This window comes from Natrix helvetica (genome assembly GCF_964273705.1).
Source record: "Natrix helvetica genome assembly, chromosome: 13".
Lineage (NCBI taxonomy): Eukaryota > Metazoa > Chordata > Lepidosauria > Squamata > Natricidae > Natrix > Natrix helvetica.
The window spans coordinates 2399335-2422947 of NC_138557.1; the positions used below are offsets into that span (position 1 = coordinate 2399335).

At 46.2% G+C, this 23613-nt stretch overlaps 1 protein-coding gene across 2 annotated transcripts in view; it reads right to left on the reverse strand.

The window, feature by feature from the left end:
• MAD1L1 (mitotic arrest deficient 1 like 1) overlaps positions 1-23613 on the reverse strand; it is a 277755-nt gene that overhangs the window by 220383 nt on the left and 33759 nt on the right. The gene's annotated exons all lie outside the window — the stretch shown is intronic.

A 23613-nucleotide genomic window follows, 5' to 3' on the forward strand; every position in this document is an offset into this window, starting at 1 on the left:
TCCCACCGACTGCATGGCATTCTAAAATTGTATGCACTGTTGTTGATTTAATTAATGACGGTTAATTGTGGGAATCAAATGTTAACTAAGTGTGTTGTGTTACAAAAAAAATGTAGTGCAAAGGGCTTGATGCTTCCCTCCCTCCCACCCACCCATTCCTTTAGAAAAGGAACTTTGAGATCACCTTCACTTATTCCCTTATTACTCCGGTTTTTAAAGTGCCCGAAGCCTGCTGGGTTTAAGTCACTTTATTCTTGAAAAGCTTAGTCAATATTCTTTGCCCCGAGTAAGTGACTGCCATAGTCTGCCAACTCATCGATTTTGAGACTGTTTGCTCTATAGCCACTTGATTATTTCTTCAGATCGAGCAATATGCATGGTGAAAACTCTTCATTAAGGGCATCGCTTTTCCCATGGATTATTTGTACCGTATGTGACACTCTGCCTTTGATGACTTTCAACATGTCTTTCCAGGAATTGAATGTACTGTGTTGGATTTTTTCCCCTTTTCCTTTAGGTAGGTAGGTAGGTGGATAGATAGATAGATAGATAGATAGATAGATAGATAGATAGATAGATAGGTAGGTAGGTAGGTAGGTAGGTAGGTAGGTAGGTAGGTAGGTAGGTAGGTACGTAGATGATAGATAGATAGATAGATAGATAGATAGATAGATAGATAGATAGATAGATAGATAAGATACTGGTAGATGATAGACAGACAGACAGACAGACAGACAGATTTCCAGGTGCTTTTGGGTTCTTTTGAATGCTGGAAGCAGAGTATGAAAACTATTAGGATAGTGAAAATGAAATATTGCATGCTTTTATGATGACAGAATAATAGATATAACACTATTTCTTCTCCATCAGTGACGCAGAGGTCTGAAAAAAACTTCTCCCCCTGCTTATGAAGAAGCATTTTTCATCGGGAATTGCTCGCAAAGGAATTTCTTAAAAAGTTCTCCCTGCCCATTCTAAGTTATAAGCCTAATCTTTATTTATTCATCGGTTTTATTTGGTTATAAACAGACTTACGATGTTGCTAAAGCAGCTGAGAGAAAACACCCACAGTTCTTAAGAAGTATATACAGGTACTCCTCAACTTATGACCACAATTGGGCCTCCAAAATTTCTGTTGTTAAGTGAGACAGTCAAGTGAGTTTTGGCTCATTTTACGACCTTTCTTCCCGCAGTTGTTAAGTGAATCACTGCTGCCAATAGGTTAGTCACCAAGTTGTTAAGTGAATCTGGCTTCCCCATCAATCTTGCAAAAGGGGATCACAGAATCCCGGGACACAGCAATGGTCGTAAGTATGAACTACTTGCCACGGGGATGCGATGAAGGTCGCAACTGTGAAAAAAATGATCATAAGTCACTTTTTCCCCAGTGTCGTCGTAATTTTGAACCGTCACTAAAGGAACCCTGATCGTGTGATCAAAATTTAGATGCTTGGCAACTCTTTCGCACTTATGACCGTTGTCATGTCCCAGGTGTGCTTGTGTGTGTGTGTGTGAGAGACGTAATCCCCTTTTATGACATTCTGACAAATCAACCGGGAAGTCAGACTCACTCAACATCCCTGTTACTCATCTAACAACCACAGTGATTCACTTGAACAACGGTGGCCAGAAAAGTTGTAAAATGGGGCAAAACTCCCTAAACAAAGGTCTCACTTAGCAGCCTCCATTTTGGGCTCAATTGTGGTCATTAAGTCAAGATTGACCTGTCTATGCCTCAAGTGTGGATTTGGCCTTGACTGAGTCACAATTCGATCTTATTTCTTTCTTATTTCTCTTCTGGAAGATTTTTTTAAAAATACTGTACCAAGCTTAATATTATTCTTATTTGTAGCTTTGCTGACTTTTGAGGTTTGATCCCGGATATAAACATGAAGCTGTTTGGGAATTTTTTACCCAACTACTTAGAAAGTGCCGCCTTTTAAAGAATCCTATGAAGGATCAGGACATTTTTGGGGGGAAGGCTGCGGCTGGTTTGTCTATTTGCTTCTCATTTGCATTGAACTTCAACCAGCAGATTTACCCAAATGTGTATTGATTTTGTTCTGGGACATCTGAAGAAAAAGAAAGAAACGAAAAAGGAGACACATGTTTGGGTATCCATTTTTAAGCGGAATTTTAAATGGCAAGATGATTTTTCCCCAACGCACAAAGTGACAGATCCCTGCGAAAACCATATTTCCTGGTAATCAAGTGTTTACAGAAAGATGCTTTGTTGGAGCCCGTTTCCTGTGCTGCTGTGTGCTTCAACAAAGATCTTTAGATTTTAAACACAGCTGTTGTTTTGGGGGGGATGACCCACAAAAAATCCAATTAAACAGAAGCTGCGTTTTGAAAAGGGGAGCGACGTAGAGCCAGCGAGAAAACAAAGGGAGAAAAATATAGCCTGCGTCGCGCTTCGCTTAAAGGACTTTACTTATAAAAAAAAGTTTTTCCAACTAAAAAAAAAAAGTAGGTTATTTCCCCCCCCTCCCCTTCTTCCCGTATCGCGCGCAATGAAACATCTGTGCCCATTCTGATGGCAATGAATCACATGAATTAAAACTCAAAACCACCGAAACTGCTCTCTTTAACATAATTACACCTTGTTCCCTTTGGGGGGAGACAATGCTAGGATGAAATGCCAATTAAGGCGGATATGTTAATGAGAGGGAGACTGAATGGCAGATTAGCCTGGACACGAATCCAAACTGGAATTGATTGGGGAGCAACCCCTGAACCCAGTTCCTGCTTTAGTAGGGAGGTGGCCGGTTTGTTAGAAATGATTCCACCAGTGGCTTCCAGTTTAACAGAGTAACAGACGAGTTGGAAGGGACCTTGGAGGTCTTCTAGTCCAGTGATGGCTAATCTTTTTGTAGTGGGGTGCCAAAAGTGCCAGGGCACAGGGGTGATAGTGCACACACCTGCTAGTACCCATAATGCAAAGCGCACCCCCACAAACGAACTTTCCGGTTGGCCCGGAAAACGGGCTTCCCCAACCCTCCGGAAGGCTCCCTCCGGAACTAAATTACAAGTACCCTGTTTCCCTGAAAATAAGACCTCCCCAGATAATCAGCCCAATTGGGCTTTTGAGTGCATGTGCTAAAATAATCCCTCCCCTGAAAATATAGCAATTCAGCAACAGCCACGAGATGACCACGCTCGCCGCCTCCTGCATCTCAAAAATAATAAGACCTCCCCGAAAATAAGGTCAAGTGCTTATTTCAGGGGTCAAAAGAAAATAAGACCCTGTCTTATTTTTGGGGAAAGTCGGTAGTCCTGACATAACAGCAGTTATTTTAATGACTGTTCAAACGTACAAAGCCACTTAAAATTAACTTATGACCGCTTTTCCACACTTAACCCCAGTGGTCATGTGACCAAAATTCAGAAGCTTGGCAACTGGCATGTACTTAGGACGGTTGCAGTGTCCCGGGGTGACGTGATTTCCTTTTGCGACAGGCGGATAGATAAAGTCAACGGGGAATTCAGATTCACTTACCACACGTGTTACTAACTTCTTAAAGCAACTGCAAGGATTCGCTTACCAACCGTGGCAAAAAAGAGGTCATAAAACGGGGGGCAAAAATCACTTAACAACTGTCTCATTTAACAACAACATAAATTTTGGGCTCAATTGTCTGAGGAGGACTTCCTGCAAAGAAAAAAAAAAGCATGGGCCTGCCTGTCATTAAAACTTTTCGCTGTGGAGGAAACAAGTAGAATGCGGATTTAAATTGGATGTGTGTATTTGTTTCCCTTGACAAACTTCCTATGAGAGGAAGGTTTTGACTTGCTGGACTAACTTATTTGCCATCCGCTTGTTAAAAAGGTCCCCATGAATGCTTCTGCGATGGATCCGTGCCAATATCATCCCGGCCGTTTCCTGTGTTCCTTCCTCATCCAGGGGAATATGCTTTCTGAGAGAGAGAGAGAGACGGTGCACGGATGGTAATTGCGTTTTAAAATACTGTATTTATGTAATTTATTCAATGGAGGCTCCACTCTCTGCTACGGTATTCCTGGTAGGAGGCACGGACGTCCCCCAGACCTCCCACGGAGTTTAAATACTTTATTAGACTTTTTTTATTTTTATTTTCTTTGACGGCGTTCGGCACCTTAGAAACGGAACGGATTACGACGCCTGCCTGCCCAGCAACTTTCACGGAAGCAGCAGCAAACAATTAATTTCAAATTGCTCATTAACGACACACATCCTGCCACATTTTCAGCAGATAAGCCATACGTCAGAAATAATTAATTGCCGTTCTCCCGGGTGCTGGCATGCTTGTTGATGCAGATAGGGTGTTGCAATGCAGAAGAGACAAATAGGGCCTAAATCCCCCTTTTTTAAACGTAGCCGATCATTTCAAGCCCGTCTCTTCAGAGAGTTGACAGTTTCAAGGGTGAAACTGTGACTGGAAACAAAACACGGGTAGTGGCTGGCTTATGACGATTTACTTAGTGACGGATACGACACCGCCTCTCTCTCCTGTTCACAGCACAGCCCTTGTTGTGGCCCGCCAGCGGAGCTTTTGCAGCGAAGTTTTGCAGATATCAGCCAAAAGAGGAGCGAAAGGGGAGTGGAGTTTGCAGGAGACAATTAGTTCGCTTAATTGGTTGGTGACTCTCCGAGTCTCCTTGCCAAGTTCTGCAGAGATCGGCCTGGCAGCTCTCCAAGCCAGAGAAGGTCTGTGACTGTAAATCCTCCCTTGAAAGACTTTCCTGGATGCGAAGGAGCAGAATTCACAGTCAATTCATAACAGTTTTTTTTTGTCGAGACCAGGAGTTTGCTTCAGGCTCTTGGGAAGCCTCGGCCAGAACAATGGGCTACCCAAGAGTAAAACGACACGGCTGCTTTGAAGGATCAATGAGAACAATTCATCCTAAGGAGGTAGTCCTCGACGTACGACCAGAATTGAGCCCAAAATTTCCACCGCTAAGCAAGACAATTATTCACGGGGTTTGGCCCCATTTTACGACTTTGTCACTGGTTGTTAAGTGAATCCCTGCAGGGGTTAAGTTAGTAATGCAGTTAAGTGAATCCGGTTTCCCCATTGACTTTGATTGTCGGAAGGTCGCAAAAGGGGGATCGCGAGATCCCGCAACCGTCATAAATATGAGTCAGTGACCGAGCATCTGAATTTTGATCAAGCAGCCACAGGGATGGTCCATGGCCCTAAGTGTGAAAAACGGACACAAGTCCCATAAATTTCAACAGTCATTAAATGGACTGTCATAAGTTGAGGACTGCCTACATTAAATCTTCAACAGGCATCTACTTTTCCGAACGGACGATGCAAAGACAAAGAAAGACAGACAGTCAGGAATATTTGGCAGGCGGGAAAGATCTACGGAAGATCGACAATAACAAGAACTGCGAGAAATACGGACGTTCAGAGTTGCATTTTGTGGCCCTCCCAAAATTTGACGATAATATGCGTCAGAAACAAACGGGGGGAACTTTTAGAAAGCTGTAGAGCAGGTGAGCGTCCAAACCCAACTTCTGCCGGCTAAAATCAAAGCCGCTGAAAGGGGCAAGACAAATCAATGCAGCTGAAATGATAGGCAAATAATATCCAGGGCAGGGGGAGGGGAGAAACCAGAAATAAATGTAAGGAAAGAGGTCATAAAACAATTGGTTTTTCAAACAACAGATTGAAAAACGACGTCTAACGACTCTTAAGCGCTCCTGTTTCAAACAGGAAGTTTCTTTCTCACTTTCCTTCTTTAAATACAGTTCGACTTGCAGGGAGACTCCGGAACGCTACAAACTGTCATAACTATGAGTCAGTCGCCAGACATCTGAATGTTGATAATGCAGCCATGAGGATGAAAACCGGTCATAAGTCACTGGAAGCCATCTCTTCCTTTGGGGGTTTCAGGCCTGCCACACTTTCTACTGTGAGAAAATGGGAGGCAGGGTTATACGGAGTTGGGTGATGTGTAGCCATAACAACATTCTTTCTCAGAAAATCAAGGTCACCTTTGTCCCTGCACCTGGACAGATGTGGATGGGAGGAATCTGTCTCCGTGGCAATGAAAGATTGGACCATGGGATGGACTTGTGGGTGTTAGGGGAGGGTCTTGAACTTTCAACTGGATGGGGAAAACCAGGAAGCTTAAAGATTCGGGTTTTCCCAGAGGTGCCAACATCACTTTTCTAATAAAATGGAACTTTGAGGAAACTCAAACCTCGGAGTTTTCTTCCGTTGGGGGGGTTTAAGTTGGAACCCCGACATCACTTTTCTTCAGTGCCGTTATACCTTCCAACAGTCACTAAACAAACTGTTGTAAGTCAAGCACAACCTGTATTGCTAATGGTCAACCCGCTCAAAGCCACCAATTCCCTCACCGAAAAGTAGAAAAAAAATCTTCCACTTTTGGGTCGATAATTTATTTTTATTTTCTTGCAAAGCAACCTTGCCGGCTGCTGATTGAGCAATCCGCCAATTCCTGCAATTTCATTGACTCTGGTTAATGCAGTGCCAACTTTTCCTGGGGGGCTGGGGGGGGGAAGGGAAGAAAGGGGGAGAGCAGGAAGAAACACCTCCAATATTTTTTTTTATTTTATGCCGCATTTTCAAACCTAATTTACCCCTTCCGATTGCCTCCGTCTTCGTTAAAGGGCGATTGAAAGGAAGAGGTATGCACGGAATAACTAATACACCGTGTGCTGGATTGTTGGTTCCCCCCCCCCACCGGTGTGTGTGGTTTTTATCAGTAGGCAGCAACCAATGTGGCGAAGACGCCAGCGAGGAGATAATTGTTATCGTGCAAAATGCATGGACGGCTTGCATTTCTCCAGCTTCCTGACTTAATAAGGCTTCGCGTTGAACGGACAAGTGGAAATGTTTGATTTTGTTGTGGCACGCCAGTGGCCAGCAAAGCTAACAGCAGATTCAGACAGTGAGGAGGTTGGGGAGGAAGATGGGCCAGTCCTGGAGTCTGGGGAAGGCTCTGATGAGGGCTCTGTGTCGGAGGCAGAGATGGAGCCAAGGCCATATGCCAGTTATCAGCTGCCTTCGGAGTCAGAGATGAGTTCTTCGGATGAAGAACAATGAAAGAGGGCTGCAGAATAGTTCAGCTGGCCATGTACAATCCCTAGATCCTTTTCGTTTTGTCCCTGAAACTATTATCTCTTTCTTTCTCTTTTCCCTTCCCTCCCTCCTTCTTCTCGCTCTCTCCGCCTCTCCTCCTTCCCACATCCCTCCCTTTCTCTCTCCTTCCCTCCCTATCCCCATCTTCCTCCCTCCTTTTCTTTCCCTCCCTCCCGCTCTCTCCCTCCCTTTCTCTCTCCTTCCCTCCCTATCCCCATCTTCCTCCCTCCTTTTCTTTCCCTCCATCCCGCTCTCTCCCTCCCTCCGGTTCGCATGCTCTCCCCCTCTCTCTCCCCTTGTCTTTCTCCCTCCCTTCCTCTCTCTCCCTCCTCCCTCCCTTCCTCTCTCCCTCCTTTTCTCACTGTCTCCCCCTCTCTCCTTTCTTCCTCCCTTTCTTCTCTCCCTCCCTCTCTCCTTCTCCCTCTTCTTCCCTCCTTTCCTCTCACTCCCTTTCTGACTCTCCCGCACTCTCTCCCTCCCTCCCTCTCTTTCTCTCCATTCCTCTCCCCTCCTTCCATACCTCTCTATCCCTGTCTTCCACCCTCCTTTCCTTTCCCTCCCTTTCTCCCTCTCCCTCCCTCTCTCTTCCTCCCTCCCTTTCTCATGCTCTCCCCCTCTCTCCTCCCTCCTTCTCCCTCTCTCCTTTCCTCTCTCTCCCATCTCTCCTCTTCCCTCTCACACAAGCGCTTTCTTTCTCTCTTTCCACAGAGGAAGCAAATCCATTTGCAGTTTAGGAAAAAGAAAAAAGCCCGACCTCTGAATTCGGGAATCTCTCTTTGTTATCAAAGTCAGCACAATTAGCACAGGGCGCAGCAAGTAACCCAGCAGTCACATCCTATTAAAAAGCGAATTTATAACATCTTTATGGGGCCAAAGCAAACCAGCGTCACGCTTTAAGAAGGACGTGCTTGGGAACAGGCCAGCGCCTGCAGAACAGAAGGGCCAGCGGACGCTGCGTGTGCTCCCGGAGGCCGCAAAGTGGGACAGAGCTTTGATGCCCGCCAATCACACACCCCCATCGCCTCCCCTTGCCCCAAAGGTGCCCTTTTTCAGGATGTGCCTCTGTCTCTAGCTCTCAGGACCCTGGAAGTGAGCCTTCAAGGGCCTCTTCGGAATGAGGTTCCCTCACCCCCACCCCGGTATCTGAATGGCCCCCAACTCTGCTCTGGTTTAGAAGAGGTGCGAAGCCTGGGCTCGGCCCCCAGACCCCTCCCTTAATTGCACTTGTCCTCTTTTTAAAATATTTTGTAATGGTTTATTGTAATTGTTTTTGTTGTGAGCTGTCCAGGGTCCTGAAGAGATTGGGGGTATAGTTAATGTGTCTCCTCTTCTTCCTTTTTTCTCTCTCCTTCTTCCTTTCCTTCCTTCCTCTCTCCACCGCTTACTCCTTCCTTCCTTTCTCCACCACTCGCTCCTTCCTTCCTTTCCTTCCTCTCTCCACCGCTCCTTCCTTCTTTCCTTTCTCCACCGCTCCTTCCTTCCTTCCTCTCTCCAATGCCAAGAAAACCAATAATGATTAAACGCTGCTTCAAAAATCCAGGAAAAAAAAATCATTTAGAAAATAGGACAAACGAACGGAAAGCATTTAACCTATTAATTCAAGAACAAAACAAAAAAAAGTCAGAAAATGTCAAATGGGACTCACCCTGGCCGGTTTTAATTTAGTACATTTCTGACGGTCGCATCCTGACAAATTGCGCAATACTTAGATAATGAAGGCTTAATGGGAAGAGGAAAAGCTTTTCAAATGAATGATCTATTGAAGAAACCCCCCCCCCTAAAAAATCCAACAATAATTGAAGCACCTCTGGCAAGATGTCACCTGAAAAAAGGAACAGGTAACAAATTTAAAGGACTAAATTATGCTCTCTGTTTGCTCGGCCATCTTGGGGAGAAAGCTCAGCGTTAACCACCCAGGCGCTCCAGTTCACTGACGTCTTTTATAGCATTTTCTGTGGACTCGGGGAGCAAATCAGGAAATCATTATTTCTGTTTGATTATTAGATTAAAGAAAGAAAGAAAGAAAGAACGGTGAAAAGAATTGTTGGCCTCGGAAGGAGAATCATGTGAGAGGAACCGAAAGGTCGGGAAAACGTCCTTAAGCATTGTGCAAATAAATGGAGAGCTGGGAAATATATACTGGTGGAAGTCTTGTCATTTGAAGTAGAGAAAATGAGCTGGAGGGAAAGAACATTAGAAGTTGGAATCTATATATATAAAAGGCAAGTACCACTCACTCATCACAAAATCTCCAGAACCGTAAAGCCTACAAACTTGAAATTTGGCACATATGTTCCCCTTGGCTTCTAGGTGCTCGCTAAGAAAGGATTTTTTCAAAATGACCAATAGATTATTAGTATTTCTTATACAGTAATTAACATGCTCTGATGCTAAGGAGTTCTACTCCCCCTGCCCATCTGAAAAGAACTCTGTTCCAGCTGCCAGTAGACAGGAGATCTGAGGTCTCTGGAGCCAAGAAATTAATTATTGAATGTTTCTCTAACAGCCAAATATGCTGGACATCAACCTTCACCATGAGGTTGGAACAGGTCTACATCCATCCAGGAGTAACTTGCTCCTTCTTCCAAGCTCTTCCATAGCCCTTACTCTACACCAGGGATCCCCAAATGTGGCAACTTTAAGACTTGTGGACTTCAACTCCCAGAATTCTCCAGCCAGAAGTCCACAAGTCTTAAAGTTGCCACGTTTGAAGACCTCTGCTCTACACAGATACAGCAAGACTGTCAATACCCAGGATTGGATTGAAAACCCCTTTAAACACAGTGCGAGCTGACTTGATTATCCAACAAATTCCTTCTTAATTAAAAAAAAACCGCCTAAAGGGATAAATAATGAATTTTTAAAAGCCTTGCTATTTCTTTTCCTTTTTTTTCCTCTCTTCTCTGAATTCTAACGTATTTCGCTTTGGAGAATTCTGGATAAGCACATAGACCGTGGCACATTCAAGCATACAGCGCCATTAATCACTTTAAGGTTTCTATCTCAAGTCCCTTCATCAGATTTACAGTATCTTGGCATAGAATAACTTACTGTAAGGCGCATTTGATCTTTCGGGAAATTATTCTACAGTTCTCCGAGTCCTTCTGCTCTCCTCAATTCCCTTTATAGTTGGTTGGTTTTTGGCTTTTTGTTTTCCCAACCAGACGTGAGAAAATGCTCCACCACTGGGTCTCCAGCATGTTTCAGTGTTCAGATCCTTCCACCTTCTATTTATAGGTAAATATATGCCTACATAAAGATAAAGATTCCCTTCGCACATGTGTGCTAGTTGTTCCCAACTCTAGGGGGCGGTGCTCATCCCCCTTTCAAAGCTGAAGAGCCAGCGCTGTCCGAAGACGTCTCCGGGGTCATGTGGCCGGCATGATTCAATGCTGAAGGTGCACGGAACGCTGTTCCCTTCCCACCAAAGGTGGTTCCTATTTTTCTACTTGCATTTTTTACCTGCTTTCGAACTGCTAAGTTGGCAGAAGCTGGGACAAGTCACGGGAGCTCACTCCGTTACATGGCGCTAGGGATTCGAACTGCTGACCTTTCTGATTGACAAGCTCAGCGTCTTAGCCACTGAGCCACTGCGCCCCTTATCAACATATGCTACTCTCCTAATTATATAGAGTAATCATCCTTTTTGGAGTTCAGGCCCCCTTTGCAAATTAACAATATCTCCTTCCTTTTTTTATGCATTGTCACTTTTAGATTATCCATAGTCTTTGGCTTCTCACCATGGGTAATTTATTGATTTGATTTTTTTTTTTAGCCTGCCTTTATGATTGTTTATAAATAATTCAAGGCGGAAAATATAACTAATACAACTCCTATTTTCCCCACTACAACCCTGTGAGGTGGATTGGGTTGAGAGAGAGGGACCAGTTAACCTGCTCAGTTTTGTACCTAATGCGGGACTAGAATTTATAAAGTCCTGGTGATTGGTCCAAAGTCACCCAACTGGCTTTCATCCCTAAGGCAGAACTATAACTCACTGGTTTCTGGTGATTTGCATAGTCACCTAGCCAGCTCTTAAGGCAGGACTAGAACTTGATGTCTCCTGGTGATTGGGCCAAAGCCACCCAGCCAGTTTTCATCCCTAAGGCAGAACTAGAACTCACTGTCTCCTGGTGATTGGGCCAAAGCCACCCAGCCACCTTTCAGGCCTAAGGCAGAACTAGAACTCACTGTCTCCTGGTTCCTCTCCAAATACCTTAAACCAGGGGTGTCCAAACTTGGGAACTTTAAGACTTGTGGACTTCAACTCCCAGAATTCCCCAGCCAGCCGTGCTGGCTGGGGAATTCTGGGAATTGAAGTCCACAAGTCTTAAAGTTCTCAAGTTTGGACACCCCTGCCTTAAACACTGCATCAGACTGCTCACCTGGGCAGTTCTTCAATCCACAGGTGATACATATGTCCTAACCCTGGAGCATAGCTGTGAGGTCAACCGGTTGATTCATCTGTCTCATTTATCAAGGGAATTAAAAAATAAAACAAAATCAACGAAGGAAGATAAGAGCCGCAAAAAACCTCAGTCATGTTAAATCACATCGCTTTCTTTTTTTAAAAAACCACTGTGACCTGAAATCCAACCCACAATAGCTAATTCCAGAGGTATCTTTAGAAATTATTACCACCACCACCACCCCGCCCGTATCCGGCCTCCCCTCTTAAAAGTTCACGAGGCTCCACTGGGGGCTGTGATTCAAATGAACAATGAAATATGGCTGATTCTTTTAAAAACCGATTTTGCCAGCCAAAAGGGCCCCCGAGAGAGAGAAACCGAGTCTGGTTTGAAATGGCAGCCGAGCTGGCCTTTGCGACGGTTCGACCCTTGCCTTCCGGCTTCGCGGTGTCCATCTTATGTAAATCTTGCAAAAGGAATGGAGGGGGGGGGGAATGAAAAAGCCCGAGAGTTAAAAACTCCTGCTGCCTGTCTGCAAAAGGATATTTATCTCCTTCAGAAGATGCCGGAGCAACGCAGTATGTTATGGAGGCCCCTTGGTGTATTAAACCAGACTTAAAGGTAAAAGTTCTCCTCGCAGATATGTGCTAGTTGTTCCTGACTCTAGGGGACAGTGCTCATCTCCGTTTCAAAGCTGAAGAGCCAGCACTGTTTGAAGATGCCTCCGTGGTCATGTGGCCTGGCATGACTAAACGCCGAAGGCGCACCGAACGCTGTTACCTTCCCACCAAAGGTGGATCCTATTTTTCTACTTGCATTATTTACGTGCTTTCGAACTGCTAGGTTGGCAGAAGCTGGGACAATTCACAAGAGCTCACTCCGTTGTGCGGCGGTAGGGATTCGAACCACCAAACTGCCGACTATCTCAGCTTCTTAGCCACTGAGCCACTGTGTCCCACAAAACATACTAACATCGGTTTTATTTATTCATTCATTTAGGTATGTATGTCCCGCCTTTATTATTTCCACAAGTAAGTCAAAGCAGCGATCGGATCCAACACACCTTCCTCCTCCTATTTTCCACACATCAACCCTGCCAGGTAGGTTAGACTGAGAAAGAGGGAGTGGCCCAAAGTCACCCAGCTGGCTTTCATGCCTAAGGCGGGATGAGAACTCACAGCCTCGAGGCGATTGGCCAAAGTCAACCAGCTGGTTTCCTACCTAAGGCGGGACTAGAATTTACAATCTCCTGGTGATTGGCCCAAAAGCACCCAGATGAATACTGCAAACCGTCAGAAACGTGGAGGTGTGGTCAATGGCCAAAGAATGGTCATGTGATCACCACAGTAACAGTTATTACATTGTATTTTATATTATTGTTGTTGCTTCTTTTTATTTTTCTTTCTTTATTAAATTTCTTGCTGCCCATCTGGCCCCAAGGAGACTCTGGGTGGCTTGCAATATTCCGATTTAGCTCAGAGGCTTTGGAAGGAGAGACGCATCTCGATGTAAAACTGAAACCCCACAAAACCCAACATGGGTGCCAATTATTACTAATGAAATGCAAAGAATCTGGATGCACAGATGCTATGCATTTAATTTCCGGCTGTTACATTCCTTTTCTTCATGTGCAAACCGTTTTTCCTCTCTTTCTCTTTATCTCTTCTTCTTCTCTCTTTCTCTCTGTCACGCTTTCTTCTCTTTTTCTCTCTCTCATTCCTTTTTCTCTCGTCCTCTCTCTCCCTCTTTCTCTCTTTTCTCTCTCATCTCTTCTCATTCTCTCTCGTTTCTCTCTTCTTCTTCTCTCTGACACTTTCTCTTCTTCTCTCTCTCTCTCCTTTTCTTTCTCTAACTTTCTCTCCTTCTTTTCCTCATTCCTCTTTCTCTTGTCCTCTCTCCCTTTCTCTCATTTTTCTCCTTTCCCTCTCTCTCCTCTCCTTTCCCTCACTTTCACTTCTCTCTCTCCTTTCCTCTCTTTCTGTTTCTTTCTCTCTTTCTCTCTCTTTCTCTCCTTTCTCTCTCTCTCTTTCTCTCCTTCTCTTTCTTTACTCTGTCTTGGAGGAGGGCGCTATTTCTACAAAAAAGAAGCTGTTTTGGAGAATTTAAAACAACTCCTCAATAAGCTGGATGGGATGTTCAGAAGTCTCTTCCCGGCTCCTTCGGGGAAGAGAACAAAAGCAGAGGCCAAAAGCTCTTATCAAGGAGTCCCCGCTAGGTTCCCTCATAAAGGGGAATTTGCAAACTACTTGGCTGTTTCCTATTTCTGTATTATTTATGATGAACCGATGTTCATTTGAAATCACACGCCTGTCTTGCTTAGAAATTCAAACTTGACATTTTGGATGTAAGAGCGGGAAAACAACATGGCCGCTTGGGACCTCCCCAACTAAATATGGTAGAACTTCACTTGATGTTCTCCAGTTCATCCTTCAACCCATCTTCCTGGTCTTTCAAAAGCATCTTCCTTCCTTCCTTCCTTTCCTTCCTTCCCCTTCCCTCCTTCCTTCTTTCTTTCTCAACTAAAAATGAGAGAAGATTCAATATTTCAAGGCTGTCAGCTTTTTCCATGTTTGCTTCTCCAGGCTAAAAATGTGCCATTCTCCGCATCCCTTCCTCAATTTCTTTTGTCTTTGCAACTGCTGATTTATTTACAGGTTGATCCTTCAAGAGGCAGAAAAAGTGGTCGCCTTGATGACTTGCGAGCCCCAGTCTGCAGTTCCGCAATGGACAGGCCCTGGCGTCTCTCAACATTTTATGAGCAGCTATATTAAAATGAGTTAAATGTAATACTTTGCTCCCCTGACTACTAAAAATATAAGAGGGCAATCGAGTTAGTGGGGCATAAAAATAAGTTAAGCCCTAAACATTCCCTTGCCTTTTTTCCTGTGTCATATACAATGAGCCAGATGGGCTGCAGAATAAAAGGAAATCTGGGACAATTTAAAAGGAGAAATACAACTATGGTGATTGTCGTGTGTTGCATTTCAGGAGGCCTGAAATACACACCTTACTCCAAGGGGGAAGGGAGGAGGAATTCTGGTGCCTTTGGGGCTCTCTGAGCTTTGTTTTCTTGTGGACATTTCATGACACAACTAGGCAACATCATCAGTGCTAGAAGGGAGTGGCTTTTGCAAGGAGGAGGAGAGGAGGAGAAGAAGGAGAAGAGGAAGAAGAAGAGGAAGAAGAAGAAGAAGAGGAGGAGGAGGAGGAGGAGGAGGAGGAGAGCAAGAAGAGGAGGTGGAGAAGAAGGAAGAGGAAGAAGAGGAAGAGGAAGAGGAAGAGGAAGAAGAAGGAGGAGGAGGAGGAGGAGGAGGAGGAGGAGGAGGGGAGGAGGAGGAGGAGGAGGAGGAGGAGGAGGAGGAGGAGGAGAAGAAGAAGAAGAAGAAGAAGAAGAAGAAGAAGAAGAAGAAGAAGAAGAAGAAGAAAAGAAGAAGAAGAAGAAGAAGAAGAAGAAGAAGAAGAAGAAGAAGAAGAAGAAGGAAGAGGAGGAGGAGAAGGAAGGAGGAGGAGGAGGAGGAGAAGGAAGGAGGAGGAGGAGGAGGAAGAGAAGAAGAAGAAGAAGAAGAAGAAGAAGAAGAAGAAGAAGAAGAAGAAGAGGAAGAAGAAGAAGAGGAGGAGGAAGAAGAAGCTTTCCCTAAGAAATGCAAATGCTTATAATGAAAAGAGGAGAGAGAAACCTGTTGAAAAATAATGAGAATAGAACAGAAGCATTCTATTCTTTCTCCATGCCAGGTTATGAAAACAGCAATTTTTAAAAGAAAATAAATCAATGCTCAAAAAATACCCACAAAAAAACAAACAAACAAAGAAAGGGGGAAAAAAATCTCACAACGGGTCCAGCTCAGGAGGAATGACTGCAAAATCCCAGGAGCTTTCTACATGGCGCACCGCCTGCAATCGCATCACACAATTTGCACACGGGTCAGAGGAATGAATAGCGTCTTCTCCCCAAGCCTGGTTTATCCTTGAATGTGACAGACCACGAAGATGAAAGTCACCAATGTGTTACCTTGCGATGACACCGCGGAGGAAATGTTCTCAGCCAATCCCCAAGCGTTGAGCCAAGGGCCAGAGAAATCCTGCGCAATAAACACACAGAGCTGTGCCGGAAGTTGTGAATTCTCCAACACGGGAGGTTTTTAAAGAAGAGGTTGGATAACCATTTGTCCTAAGTGTTGTAGGGTTTCTTGCCTAAGCAGGGGGCTGGACTAGAAGACCTCCAAGGTCCCTTCCGTTATTCTGTTCTTCTTTCTTCCCCTTCCTTCCTTCTTCCTTCCTCCCTCCCTATTACTGGAGGTTTTTAAAGAGTTTGGATAACCATTTGTCTGAAGTGGTGTTGGGCTTCCTGCCTAAGCAGGGGGTTGGACTAGAAGACCTCCAAGGTCTCTTCCAACTCTGTTATTCTGTTATTCTTTTCCTTCCTTCCTTCCTTCCTTCCTTCCTTCCTTCCTTCCTTCCTTCCTTCCTTCCTTCCTTCCCTCCCTCCCTCCTTCCTTCCTTCCTTCCTCTCTATTACTGAAGGTTTTTAAAGAAGAGATTGGATAACCATTTGTCCTAAGTGCTGTAGGGTTTCTTGCCTAAGCAGGGGGTTGGACTAGAAGACCTCCAAGGTCCCTTCCAACTCTGTTATTCTGTTATTCTGTTTCTGCATGCCAAATCCATAAAAGGAGTTTCTTAATTTCTACATCCGAACCTCAACCTCAACCCCTTTGGACATTTTAACCAGAATTCTCATTCCCCTTCCAATTGGTTATGTGCACACAGAGATGGTTGGGTTTCTTGTCTTATGGAGAGTCTCAATCACGGTTGTCCCAAAAGTGCTTTTCTTTTCAAGAGGAAACTGGACTTTCTTTGTTTTTCTTTGAAGACGCTTCATTTCTCATCCAAGAAGCTTCTTCAGTTCTGGCAGAATGGCGGAGGGTGGAAGGATTCATATTCCTTGCAGTCCTCTGGTCGTTGGCGCTCCCTCTGAGAGTCACTGAGGCCCCTTAGAGTTTTATCTGTGCCCTCGGCGTCCCCTGAAGGGTGCAGAGGGGTGCGGCCCCAGAGAAACCACTGAGCGGCCGCAACGACTCTCAGAAAGACCACAAAGGAGCAGATGACATCAAGGTCACTAAATGAACGGCCGTAAGTCAAGAACTACATGCACCTGTACAATTACCAGAACTGGCAGGGTGTCTTTCTTTTTTTTAAAAAAATGAAGTCAGCATTGTCCTCTACGGACGCCTCAATGGGAGACACGCTGGCACCCCAAAAATGCAGCTGACCTTTTTGGAAAGACGGCACAGGTTATGCTAAAAAAAAGAAGAAAAGGAACGGACAGGCCAGTCCCGAGGACCGTCTGTTAAGAGGAACAGCCATAAAAGGCTGCAGATGTAGCCTGCGTGACGCTCTTCAGGGGACGGGAAGGTATTTAAGGGCAGGTCTAATGGGCTAAGAGCGCAGCTTTCCCAGCGTGGGATCAGGGACGGAGAACAACGGGCTCCTAAGGACGGTCCCTGGCCATCGAAATAGCAAAGGCAAGCTTTCACGCGCCGCCCGAAATAAACCCAGGCCGCCGAGTGCAAGCTATTTACTCCGTGGCATCTAATGAAACTCTTAAATCTCGGGCCAGATGCCCACAGCTAACCAGGGAGAGCTCAGCAGATGCTCCCGATCTGCCTGGCACCGAGCCGGAAGAAGTTTGAAACGCTGGGCAGGAAATTTGCTCGGAGGGCTCCCCAGGAAGAGGGAGAGAGAGTGTGTGTGTGTGTGTGTGTGTGTGTGTGTGTGTGTGTGTGTGTGGTTTTCCCCCCCTCTCCATTCCCCACCCCCTCCCCAAGACTGCAGAACTGGCACGAGGTTCTGCTTCTCCATCTTTGTAACTTTCCTGTTAAATACGCTAAGGTTTTTAATCTAAGTGGGCTCCAGGATTTATAACCTGGGCGTTTTTTCTGGCTACGCTGCCCAAAAAAATCAATGCTGTTCTTTTCGCCAGGATGGGTTGGAGAAAGAAGGGAAGAAGGAAACGAGCAAAGGCAACAAGCTCCATCTTCTGTCCGGGAGACATTCCTGCAAGCCGACAAGCGGTATTTATTTATTTATTTATTTAATTTCCGATGCACCTGCTGCTTTTTCTGTCCCCCCCCCCCTTGCATTTATTCCAAAGGCAGGAAACCCGCAGCTTTAAAGAAATGATTTTCTGCTCAGAGAATAGCTGGGCCACCTGACCAGCTTTCTGCAAAGGCAAAGAAGAATTAATCTAAAACTGAAGTGCAACAGGCTCAGCTTGACTTTGAAAAGGCTAGATTAAGCCCCCCAAAAAGGGGGGGAGGGGGAGGGAGGAAGAGGGGAGGGGGATGCACTTAAGGCAGCAAAAAATTAACATTTCCCCACAATGCGAAGTTTTGTCAGGCAGCCACTCCGGTTGACACATATTCATATCTGCCAGCATTTACATGATAAGTCCCAATTTTCAGCCATTGTTGAACAAACGAAACAAAATTTGGAAGGCAAACTTTTCAGGCCCAGATGCCGGAATAAATTATGCACATTCGTCATGTACGTTTCGCAGAGGCAAAAAGGAGCTTTTTCTTCTCTTTTCTTTCTTTCTTTTGGGAGTTTTGCTACTTGTGGCAGTTTTTGAGTATTTTGCTAGGCGCAGCTAAACAAAATTTCTTGCTGGGGAAACTTGTTGAGGTAGCTTGTCCTTTGCGAGAGAGGATGTGAGGATACTAGGGAGGGAGGGATGAAGGATAAATGGATGGATGAAAGATGGATGGACGCACGGGTGTAGAAACGGAGGAACGGATGGATTAGTGGAGGGTTGGCTGGATGGAGGACAATGGATGGATGGATGAAGAATGTATGTATGTAGAAATAGAGAATGGATTGATAGAAAGTTGGCTGAATGAATGATGATGGATGGATGGATGGAAGAGGAGGAGGGTTGATGATAAATAGAAGATGATGGAGGGATGAAGGATGGAGGGATAGCTGGATGTAGAAATGGAGGATGGAGGGATTGATGAAGGGATGGCTGGATGGAAGACGATGAATGGAAGATGATGGATGGATGGCTGAAGAATGTATGTATGTAGAAATGGAGAATGGATTGATAGAAAGTTGGCTGAATGGTTGATGATGGATGGATGAAGGATGGATGGATGGATGGATAGCTGGATGTAGAAATGGAGAATGGAGGGATTGATGGAGGGATGGCTGGATGGAGGAGGATGGATTGATAGATGAACGAATGGATGGAGGATGATGGATGGATGATGGAGGGAGGGAGGAATATGACGAATAGAAGATGATGGATGGTTTGATGGAGGGTTGGCTAAATGGAGGAGGATGAATGGATGAGGGATAGAAGGATGAACGGAGGGAAGGTGGATGGAGATGACAGGATGGAGAAATCAAGAACAGATCCATGGATGGATGAGGGAGAGAGGGAGGGATACATGGAGTCAAAGACCGCCTGTACACACTTTATGAGGGAACATGAACCCCGATAATTCTGGCACAACAGATGCAACTATTCAGCATCTGAAATTTGATCACCTGACTCTCCGTCATTAAGTGTGAAAGTGTTTGTAACTCACTTTTCTCAGCATCATCCCTGCATACAGTCAGTCCTTGCTTACTGACTGCCTCGTTTAGTGACTGTTTGGAGCTGTATAAAACGAGTTGCAACCAGTCTTCGTATTTATGACCGTTGCAGCGTCCCGCAGTCAACCACAAAATGACCTCTTAAATGATTCACTTAATGACCGAAAGGAAAGCGAGCCCCTTTGGTTTTTCACATTGTTTTTCCCCCCTTAGTGACCCCTAGGCCTAGCGATGGAATTGCCAGTCCCAATTTATGGTCGCTAAGTGAGGACTGCCTGTAAAAGGCATCCTATGTTGTCCCCAGCACAGGCTAAGAGAGTTAATAGTAATTAATCTAATTGTAATAAGGGGCTATTAGCTAAGGCGAGCTGGGCAATGAAACGGAGGGCAGAGAAAGCAGGGAGAGAATGACAGCATCTGCTACTTGAGACTCAAGCCGGTGTATCCTCGGCCTGGAATCGGAAGGGACTCGCGGCAGACGGGGAAGGGGCAAAGCGCTTTCCTCTCCAACGGTGCCAAAATATCTCAGTGCCCCATCATTACACTGCTGGCTGGCTTTGCACACAACGCCTGCCAGACAGGAGAACGCCCAGGCACGTCTCTAAACAGAGCCTAAATAAAGAACGAGAGAGAGAGAGAGAGAGAGAAAAGAAGAAGAAGAAGAAGAAGAAGAAGAAGAAGAAGAAGAAGAAGAAGAAGAAGAAGAAGAAGAAGAAGAAGAAGAAGAAGAAGAAGAAGAGAGGAGGAGCCATCAGTCCCTTCCTATAGGAATTCTTCTGCACTCTAGAAAGGTAGAAGGAAGGAGAAAGGGAGGGAGGGAGGGAGGAAGAAAGCATGAAAGAAGGAGGGAGGGAGGAAGGACATAGAAATGGGTAGGTAGGTAGGTAGGAAGGAAGGAAGGAAGGAATTGAGTGAGAGATGAATGATGGAATGCATGAAGGAGGGAGGGTGGGAGGGAGGAAGGAAAGGAGGATGGGTGGGAGAGAGAAAGGAAGGACAGAGAGAGGGAGAGTATGAGGAAGGAAGGGAGGGAGGAATTGAGAGAGATGAATGATGGAATGCATGAATGAGGGAGGGAGGGAGGAAGGAAGGAAGGAAAGGAGGGAGGGAGGACAGAGAGGGAGGGAGAGTATGAGGGTGGAAGGAAGGAAAGAAGGAAGGAATTGAGTGAGAGATGAATGATGGAATGCATGAAAGAGGGAGGGAGGAAGCATGGGAGGGAGGGAGGACAGAGAGAGGGAGAGTATGAGGAAGGAAGGAAAGGAGGGAGGGAGGAATTGAGAGAGATGAATGATGGAATGCATGAAAGAGGGAGGAAGGAAGGAAGGAAAGGAGAGAGGGAGGGAGGGCAGAGAGGGAGGGAGAGTATGAGGGTGGAAGGAAAGAAGGAAGGAATTGAGAGAGAGATGAATGATGGAATGCATGAAAGAGGGAGGAAAGAAACCATTCCACCCACACTTGCAGAGCAAAAGGTAAATAAACCAGAGTGAGCCAGAAATGGGACATTGATCATCAATCTTCGTCTGGGATTACCGTGATATTCCAAACACGAGGAAAAGAAGAAGCCCAGGAAGTAAGCATCTCCTTCTTTGTTAACTAAGACAGCCGTCCATCAAGCAACCAGCCCAGGTGAGACCGACTCTTCCACTGCCTGATGACCAGACAGGCACCTGTCAGCCTCACCAAGTAGAATAGACAAGAACCGCCAGGCGAACTAATTCTGCTTTCTTCGTTAAAGCTGCGCTACCAGAATCCTGACAGTCTGAAAGTACAATTTCCATCAGCCCATTGAACCAGGACGATCCAGACCGCAGAACTGGCCGGGTTCGTCCTCCATTGTTGTTGTTAGTTGCGAAGTCGTGTCCGACCCATTCCGACCCCATGGACCACGTTCGTCCAGGCCTTCCTGTCCTCTACCGTCTTCTGGAGTCCATTGAAGCTCATGCCGACTGCTTCGGTGACTCCATCCAGCCCCCTCATTCTCTGCCGTCCCCTTCTTCTTTTGCCCTCCATCATTCCCAGCATGAGGCTCTTCTCCAGGGAGTCCTTCTTCCTTCTCATCAGGTGGCCAAAGTCTTTGAGTTTCCTCTTCAGGATCTGGCCTTCTAAAGAGCAGCCAGGGTGGATTTCCTCTAGGACTGACCGGTTGGATTGCCTTGCAGCCCGAGGGACTCAATGCAGGAGTCTCCTCCAGCACCAGAGTTCAAAGGCCTCCATCCTTTGGCGCTCGGCCTTCCTTGTGGTCCAACCTTCACAGCCGTCCGTTGCAACTGGGAAAACCATCGCCTTGACTGTACGCACTTCTGTTGGAGCTTTGGCAGTATTAAAAATACAGACGGCCCATGAGAGGCCTCAATTACCCTCCATACTACAACACAAACCAGAATTCTAAGCTGTATCGGAATTCAGACCTTCGTATCAGAGAGACTGAAGATTAATTGGCTCCTTTGGAAAACAAGCAATGGGCGAAAGAGGCAGCACAACACAAAGGCCCCCCGGTGTGTCCCGCAGCAGACAGGGCTGTGGTGAAACACAACTAACACAACCCTTGGACAGACGAGGATAAGGAGATGGCGGCTTCTCAGAAGGGAAGCCATTCCAGGAAAGAAATGAATATGCTTAATTAAACCCTCTCCTCGTCTAATTGCTCCAAGGCTCAGCATTAGAAGGATGAGCAACACCCAGCTGTCCCCCGACAGATTTTGCTGCCGATCTTGCTGGGTGTGTAAAAACAAACTCAAACAAAGGCAGGAGGGGCCACTTGGAATGCTCAAGTCACACTCCTCGAGATCACAGGGCTCTTCCTCCGCCCACCCCCCAAAAATTCACAGTATAATGTTGCCAAGGAAGCTGTGCACCATCTGTCCTTGTCTTCCTCCTTATTGGGGGGGGGGGGAGGAAGGAAGGAAGGAAGGAAGGAGAGATAGAGGAAGGGAGGAGAGGTGGAGAGTATGAGGGAGGGAGGATGGAAGGAAAGAAGGAGAGAGGGAGGGAGGAAGGAGAGATGGAGAGTAAGAGGGAGGGAGGGAAGATGGAAGGAAGGAGAGTGGGAGGGAGGGAGGGGAGGAAGGAGAGATAGAGAGAGAGGGAGAAAGGAAGAAAGGAGAGACAGAGGGAGGAGGGAGGGAGGAAAGAAGGGAGGAATGAGAGATAGAGGGAGGGTGGAAGGAAGGAACGAGAGATAGAGGGAGAGAGGGGGGAAGAAAGGAGAGATAGAGGGAGGGAGGGAGAGAGGAAGGAAAAGCTCTGAAGGTAAAATTCCTTTCCCAATTTATCAGCGTGCCTTTTCTTCGAATTCGGCAGAGCCAAGAGGCCGACCTTCCCCGTAAAGATGCTACTGGCTTCCATGAACCAGGGAGATCTTCTGACCGACAGGAGACCCAGCACTGCAATCAAATCGTGGTGGCATCCCAAAGTAATTAATTTGACCTGGATTACAAGCAGCATTAGGAAGGGAGCCTGCTCTAAAACCCATTGACCACTTTTGCCCAGAAAATACGAGAGGGGCCTATTATCTTTCAAATCCACAGCTCCATCGTTCTAAATGAGCCGGCCGACAGGAGCCAAAAACATGGCTTCTTCTGAATTGGTGGGCTTAATTTGGGATCTCCTCAAACTTCCTCCACCCCCGGGGACGCACGGAGAATCAAAGAACAATAAGCATTTGTGTTCAATTTACCATGCGGTAAGAAGCAACCTAGGTGGCTCAGGGGCTAAGACGCTGAGCTTGTCGATCAGAAAGGCTGGCAGTTCGGCGGTTCGAATCCCTAGCACTGCATAACGGAGTGAGCTCCCGTTATTTGTCCCAGCTTCTGCCAACCTAGCAGCTGGAAAGCACGTAAAAAAAGTGGAAAAATAGGAACCACCTTTGGTGGGAAGTTAACAGCGTTCTGTGCGCCTTTGGTGTTGAGTCATGCCGGCCCCATGACCCCGGAGATGTCTTCGGACAGCGCTGGCTCTTTGGCTTTGAAATGGACATGAGCACCGCCCCCTAGAGTCAGGAACGACTAGCACATATGTGCAAGGGGAACCTTCTGAAGATAAAGCCAAAACAGAGCCCCACTCGGACTTAATCAAAACCAAGCCAATGGGAGGACCATGCAAGTCTGACCATCGACGGCCCAGAATGGTTTTCGGTGGCATCCAGAACCCTACGTGGAAATGCCCCCTTCCCCCGCCCCCCCAGGTGATGTTCTCCTGAAAGACCCACCCAAGGAGCAGCGGAGAACAGGCTACGAAGCTCCTAACACGTCTTCTGGAAGAAGTAGAGCGCATCCTTGCAAGTTCATCTCGCTATAATCACTTATGATTGCACACAGTGGACACCAGATAATAAAAGGAACGTGTGCGTGCTTCCCACCCGGAGAGCCGAAAGGGGTAGCAGCAATAACCAGGAATTAATTAAGACGGTGCTGTTTGCTTGCTGGTAGAAACGGGGCTTCGTTGCCATCACAATGGAGCTCCGGTAGCGGGGTTGCTAAACTACCTCTTCCCCCTCCGGAGTCGTAAGCCGCGGA